The sequence below is a fragment of the Empidonax traillii genome, unplaced genomic scaffold (assembly GCF_003031625.1).
Source record: "Empidonax traillii isolate 1590-97213 ecotype Southwest subspecies unplaced genomic scaffold, ASM303162v1 scaffold2089:size39178, whole genome shotgun sequence".
NCBI classification, from domain to species: domain Eukaryota; kingdom Metazoa; phylum Chordata; class Aves; order Passeriformes; family Tyrannidae; genus Empidonax; species Empidonax traillii.
The window spans coordinates 17,228-24,299 of record NW_020957282.1 but is presented as its reverse complement, the minus strand read 5'-3'; positions in this window follow the sequence as shown (position 1 = coordinate 24,299).

The window sequence follows — 7,072 nt, the reverse complement described above, 5'->3', positions numbered from 1 at the left end:
AGGGAATTCCAGCTGGGGAGTCACATCCTGTCACCCGGGGCTGGTCCTGACCCCACTGGGGTTCAAAGGGATTCTAGGTGAGGAAAAAGGAGCTGTAGCATCACCCTGGAATGATGGACTGCTGCAGGAATGCCAGGGGCTTGTCCTCTGCTTCCTTTTCCACTGGATTCTCCCCTGGCAGGGTGGACAGGCCCTGGAATGGATTTCCCAGAAAAGCTGTGGCTGCCCCATCCCTGGAAGTGTCCAAGGCCAGGTTGGAGCAACCTGGGATAGTGGAAGGTGTCCCTGCCTTGGGGGAGGAACTGGATGAGCTTTAAGGTCCCTTCTAACCCAAACCATCCCATGTTTCTGTGATTTCAAGGCCTCTTGTGATCCTGACCTGTCTGAGAAAGGAGTGGGAGGGGGTAAGAGAGGAACTGGTATCTAAATGTTCGAATTCCAGGAGACAAAACAAGGGAATGAAATTATTTGCTTATCCCCCGGTGATGCAGATTCTGCACTTACTGCTGGGAAAGGCTTGTTTTCCCGTAGCAAGAGAGTTAAGGTTGCCTAAAATCCTGTTTTAATGAGCCATTTTAATCACTTGGAGATCTGGACTTGAGCCTTTTTGTTTTTTTTTTTTTTTTCCCAAAGCTGTTGGAAATGAACTTGGAGGAGGGACTGCCTTTAAATCCATCTGCAAACGGGAGACTTGGTCACCTCAGCGTGACCCCTAAAAACTGCAGGGCACCTCTGAGCAACGTGGAAAAGTTGTAATGCTGGGATTTGCTTTCAGCCCTGCTCTTAAAACCCCCAGACCCCGCAGTAACCTCATCCCAAGAGCCTGTTTTGTCTTGGAGAGGCTTTTCCTGCTCCACACCTGGGGTGGCAGAGGGCAGATGTTCCCCTCACGTCCCAGTCCTTTATCTCTTGGCACCTCCAGCCAGCGCTGGGGGCAAAAATAGCTTCTTTATCTCCTCTTCTGAGGCACGAGACAGTGACAGCCCCAAAAAGGGGGGACAAATTCCCCCCCCCCCCCAGTTAAGTCAAGGTTCAGAGTTCAGCCCTGCCAGCAAAGCTGGAAGCAGCTCCTGGCTGGGAAGAGGGATTGCATCAGTCCTGGAGAGCAGGCTGGGGTTGTCCCCAGTTATCTGATCCGATAGTTATCCACTGAGTGATCTGATCCCATAATTAGCCACTGCACTAATGAGCTTCCTGGAGGTGGGAAATCCTCTCCTGGAGGGTGTGTGTATGTCTCTGCCAGGAGCTCTGGGTAGTTCCTGCCACTCAGGAGCATCTTTTGGGGTGGTTTGGGTGGTTGTGGTGAGTGTGGCCCTGGGGAGCAGTGGTGGCAGGAATGTTCCTCCTGGAATAACAGCCAGCTTCACCTTTGGAGGTGGAAATGAGTCCCCAAGTGGACCTGTGCAGGGTGAGGAGAACACTTTTTCTGATAGAAATGTCTTAAATTCCCTTTCTCAGTAGGGAAAGTTGTGCTGAGTGGGATTTGCTGGCTCCAGATGGTCCCTCTCGGCACTTCCAGGGATACCTGGAAGCAAAGCTGCTCATCTGGACGGGTGACTGGAGTGTCCCAGGCCAGGTTGGAGCAACCTGGGCTGGTGGAAGATGTCCCTGCCCGTGGCAGGGGATGGCACTGGATGAGCTTTAAGGTCCCTCCCACCCCATTCTGGGAATTCTCGGGGTGTTTTTTGCTTCTGCAGCAACAAACCCTGCAGTGAGTGCTCCGAGGGCCTTGTTTGGGAGGAAGTCGGTGACATCTCTCCCCTGCTGCTTCCTCTTTTCTTTGCAAACCTCCTGCCCAGGGGAAGTGGAGGGGGTAGAGGGCTGGGCACGAGTGGGTGCACAGGGGGGGCCACACCCTGTGCCAGAGCAGAGCAGGGGCTGCTGAGTTGTCATAACCCTCTTGCTGGAGGCCTTTGCTGTTTGAATCCCTCGAACCAAACCCCTTAAAGGAGCAGCTGCTGCTCCCCCCGGGTGGGATCTCTCCTCCCAGAGCCTTTCCCGTGTGGCAAAGGACGCTGGTGTTGCTGCTGGGGTTCCATGTGTGTGTCCTGCAGATAGCAGGGCTGCTGAACAGCCTGTGTGGAGCATCTGTGAGCAGATTCACTGCTGAGCACCGGGGTCTGGAGGCTGAGAGGGCAGAGGAGAGGGGGATGTGGTGGGACCTGGAGCTGGGCTCGGCTGGAGCGTCCTACTGTCCCCCCCGTGAGCAGAGGACGCCTGTGCTGAGTGGCACTGACTGGATTCTTCTGCATTTCTGACTCTCCAGCTGCTCTGCTGAACCCTACAGCTAATTCTGTTTGATTCTCTCCTTCTCCCAAACTCTCTCTCCCCCTCTGCTCTCCAGTCCTATCCACCCCGCAGGCTCCTTGGATCCCGCTGTTGACGTCGGAGCGGCAGGTCCCTCCCCAGGGAGCACCACGAGGATTTCTCTGTGTGTCCAGCGGTTAAGGTTGCCCTGTGCTCCTCCTGGTTTGTCTGACTCTTCCCTTCATCCCTTGTCTTGTGAGACCTGCGGGTTCTGTGCCGAAATCCACCCCCTCTAACTCGGTTAGATGGGAAAACCGCCGCTTGAGCACAACCCAAACCCTGATTTAATTCTTTAGTCTTGACCGAAAACACAGGTGGAGCTGTGAAAATCCCTTGTCCAGAGGTAGTTAAATTATGGGGATGGGAAGGAGGAAAAGCAGGATGGAGAGCTTGTGGCTGAAGTAGGTGGTTAAGGAAGGATGACTTCCAGTGGAATGAGGGAATTAGCTTGTGGGGGGAGTTGGCCTAGTCCAACCAAAGTAATATTAATATAAACCACATTTTCACCCAAAATCCGTGTGACTCAGCTCCTCCCTCAGCAGCCTCTTGAGTCGCAGCTGAATTTCCTTTTTCAGTCGAGGCAGTTCAAGGAGTAACTTTTTAAATAGCTGTGGAACAGCTGCATGTGAGTGGGGGGGGGAGGATCACTGCTCCCAAAACCACTGTGGTGGCACCGAAACTGCTCAGCTTGGCTCGGGGAGCCTTGTGTGTGAGGAGAAGGCTCAGCCTTATGTAAGGGAAGCTGCCTGAGGGATGGATGCACGTGGGTTTGTACATCCATTTCGGTTCACTGCAGCCCCGGTGTGCTGGGGGATCTCCCGGGGTTCTGCTGCCCAGCCCTTCAAAAGGCAGGGCTGGAAGGGAGAGTTTAAGGCATAAAGACAAGTATTGATTTCAGCTGGTTGGAGTGTAAATGTTCAGAGCTGGACTTTAGCCTGTGGTGAGCTCTGATCTGAGGGAGGGATCACAGCTCTGCCCACCCCGACCCTACAAACGCCCGCCTCGGGTTGGGACTCGCCATCCACGCGAGGCAAAGAGCACCACGGGGGAGGGTTTCTGTGGAATTAGTGTGTGCTGGGGAGAGTGGTGGGAAGATCCCCTTTAAGAACAGCCACGCAGAGCTCTGAGTCACACGTGGATTTTTGTCCCCACAGCTGCCAGAAATAGGGGACAGGGATAATCCTTCCCCCTCCCCCCGGCACAGACACCTGGCTCTGGGGTCCTGGCTCTGTCCTGACCCACCAGGGTGGAAAGGGAAGGCTCCAAAAAATGCCAAGCTGCAACTTTTAGGGGGAAGTTTGTTCCTATAGTAACTGCCAGGAGTTACATAAGGAATCCCACAGCTCCCATGCCAGGCTCTGCAGTGCAAAGGTAACTCCAAAATGCAGGGGGGGTCTCAAACCAGCTTTGCTCTCCTCCTGGTGGATCCCCAGCGTGAAAAAACAGTTCGTTCAGCTCCAGTTATTGAAGAGGTTATCGAGGTTATCAATCCAACAAAAAGTGACCCCGGACCTGCCACTCCTTCCTCTTTTAGGAGGTATTTTAAAGGACTTAACGGCTTCTAAAAGCTCCCCAGCTCAAAAAAGGAACTGGAAAATAGGGTCTAAATATTCTTAACGTGAAGTGATGAGTTTAAAAACCTCTTGTGAGGGGTTAAATGGCAGCAAAATTCAACCCACTGTGGCGATGGGAGAGCTCCCATCCTGCTGCTGTTTACAGGAGCATTTGGACACGGGGGTGGTGTTTACCTGCCACCCAAATTTTTTGTAATTCATGGAAATTCAGGCCTCCTTGAAACCTGCAACTTGTGGGATTGGCTGGTGTGTAGTTTTGGTTAAAAATGGTACAGGAAGGACATGGATTGACTTTATATATATATATATATTTTTTTTTAGGCTGTGTCATCATCGATACGGGTGATGTCACCCAGTCTCCTTGCCTGGATTGCTGTCATATCACTGCTTGAAATTGTTCCCTTTCACGGCTGATTTAGTCAAGTAAAAACATCACTTTCTCCCGCAGCAGGAAGGCCCCACCCTGCTGTTCACAGCATCTCTTTTCCTTTCCTCCACCTCCCTCCCCTGTGCTGCTCTCACACTTCAAAGCACGAGATGGTACCGGAGATAATACCAGCACTGAAATGCTGCCTCCAGAACCACGGGGGCCCCTCAAATATTGGGTATTTTTGGGGAAGATTTCAAGCCTGTTCTGAGAGGAAACACAGCCAGAAGCAGCTTGGTGGGACTTGGCCAGCGAGGTTCCTCCTGGTTTTGGGGAAGAGGAGTGTCCTGGTTGCCAGTGCACCAAGGAGATTTTTAAGGCAGAGCTGGAAAGCTGTTGGGAGGAATATCCTCAACCTTGTAGTTGCTTCTGGCTCTTCCTGCAAATAGTGGTTAATATATATGTATTTTTTCCTATATATATATTTTTCCCCCATAGTTACTGAGGGGGGGGGGGGAAGGACAAAGAAAAGCCCCCCAAAATAGCCCTTTTTTCCTTCAAAGCGTGGCATAAAGTCGAGTTTTTGGATGAGTAAACCACACACCAGCCAGTCCTGCAAGTGGCAGGTGTCAAGGAGGCCTGAATTGCCACGAAATGCAGGAAATTTGGGTGGTGGGTAAACGGAGCAGCAGGATGGGAGGTCACACTGTGACAGGGGGGATTGGAGAGCTCCTGAGAGAGGCTGTGAACAGTCACCTGCCAGGGATGATCCCGCTCCAGGGAGGATTCCCCACCTCCCTGTCGCTGGGAATGGCTGGGTGATGCTGGGTGATGCCCACCACCACGGGGCAGTGTTGGTGGGCTCCATGGGCACCTTCCCCTGGGACAGCTGGATGCTCCCAGGCAGGGATTGTTTGCTCTGGGAATATTTCCTGAGCAGTGCTGTTCTCTCCTTCCTGCCCGTGAAAGCAGCTTTTTTTTTTTTTTTTTTTTTTTTTCCCTTGCCCCCTTTCTCAAAAGAGCAGTGGCTCTTGCAGCCAGCTCCTGGTTTATTTTTAAATGCCTTCTGGAGGGGTTTTTGCTGCAGAAAGTTGCAGGAGGAGCTTGAGCTGAAATCTGGGGCCTGAATAAAGGGTGAGGAGCGAATCCCCTCGGGGTTTCTCGATGAAAACCGCTCAGGGGGGTGATCCCAGAGCAAGTGGCTCACTTGCAGTGGCCTCCTCAGGCTGTGCTGGGGTTTTGGAGGGGATTTGGGAGCCTTTTCAGCAATTCAGACCATTCAGCAGCCCTTGTAGCAATAATGGCTGTGGCTTAGCTGGGAGCTGGTGTGACCAGCTCGGTATGTGGTGTTTGTTTTGACAGGCTGGGATATAAAACAGGCCGTGGAAGTGTCTCCTGGAGCACTGGCTGGGCAGCTGAGCCTCTCTGGGTGGTGCATCCTCCCTCAGGAACCCATTCAAGCATTCAGGGCAGCTTTGTGAAACCTGGCTGAGCAAGGGATGCTTTTAAAACTCGTGACCTTCCTGCAGGCACTGCCAGGCTGGGAATGTGTCCCAGGAGGGGTCTGATCTATCCTAAATGTGGTGCCAGGGCTGAGGGCAGAGCTGGGCTCTTCAGCCTCTTTGGATTCTTACCCAAAAAGTGTGGGTTTGGTGGATTCAGGAAGGATTTGTGCAGGTGTGAGCTGAGGACATCCCAACAGGGCAGGCTGGGGTGGTGCCACAGCCTTGGCTTTTCCATGGATGTTCAAATCAGCCCTAATGCTGCAGCACGAGCACTGGCAGCACCAGGAATGGCTGGTGCTGGTTGTCACTGGGGCAAAACTTCCCAGTTTTCCATATGGGAAGGAGGTTTCCATTTCACCCCTCAGCTCTGGTGGCTCTGAGGATGCTCAGCCTCAAGGGAACTGGTTTTAGAACCTTTATAACCAGAGGATTCATGGGAGGAACAACTTCTGTTTCTTTCTAGTGGTTTTAACGAGCTAAAAGTTTCTGTTAAGGTGTCCTCAGACCTCCTGGAGATAAATCCATGATTCCCTGGAGGGTCCCAGTGAGTGTCAGGGTGTGCCCAAAGGCTGCAAGGGGTGATAGTGGCTCAGGGCAGCTATCGAGAGCCACTCTCAGACTTCAAAAAACCCACCCAAACATCCTCCCTGCGTGGCCCTGGGGTCACCCCCGGGTCAGAGAGCAGGCTGGGATCCCAACCCACCTCCTGGCTCTGGGGATAACCCACCCCACTGCCCCCAACTTTCTCCTGTCTCCCATAATCCACAGATTTGAAGCCTTCCTTGTAGCACCTCGTGGCTCAGCAAGGACACCCAGAATACCAGCAGTGAGGAGCTCACCCCTGTTGTATAATGTTATTTATTGCCCAACCACCTGCTGGGAGGATTTTTGAAAGCCTGTGTATTAATTTTATTTTTTTTTTCTTAAATTTTAAATATTCCCTGGCGTAACGAGGCTTCTCCATCCTGGGGCCACCCAGAGCTGGGATTTAGGAGTTCAGCTGTTAGTCCTGCGCTCAGTCCTTGCTGGTCCAGCCCCCGAGGTGCCACTGAAGCAGGAGGGTGACACTGCACCCCTGAATCATGGTTGGAGGTGGTGGCAGCATGGCGTGGCAGGTTGTGGTGGCTCGAGGTGGTCCATGTGACAACAGTGAGCTGATTACTCCAGCCCTGCCGGAGTATCTGCCTGTTAATCCTTTTAGTCCTACAAAGGCTAAATATATCTGGAGTTTAAATCTAACCTTGACTCTCACGCTTAATCCTGCCTGCAGTCTCACGTTATGGGGTGGCAGGGAGAGAATTCCATGTGTGAACCAAGGG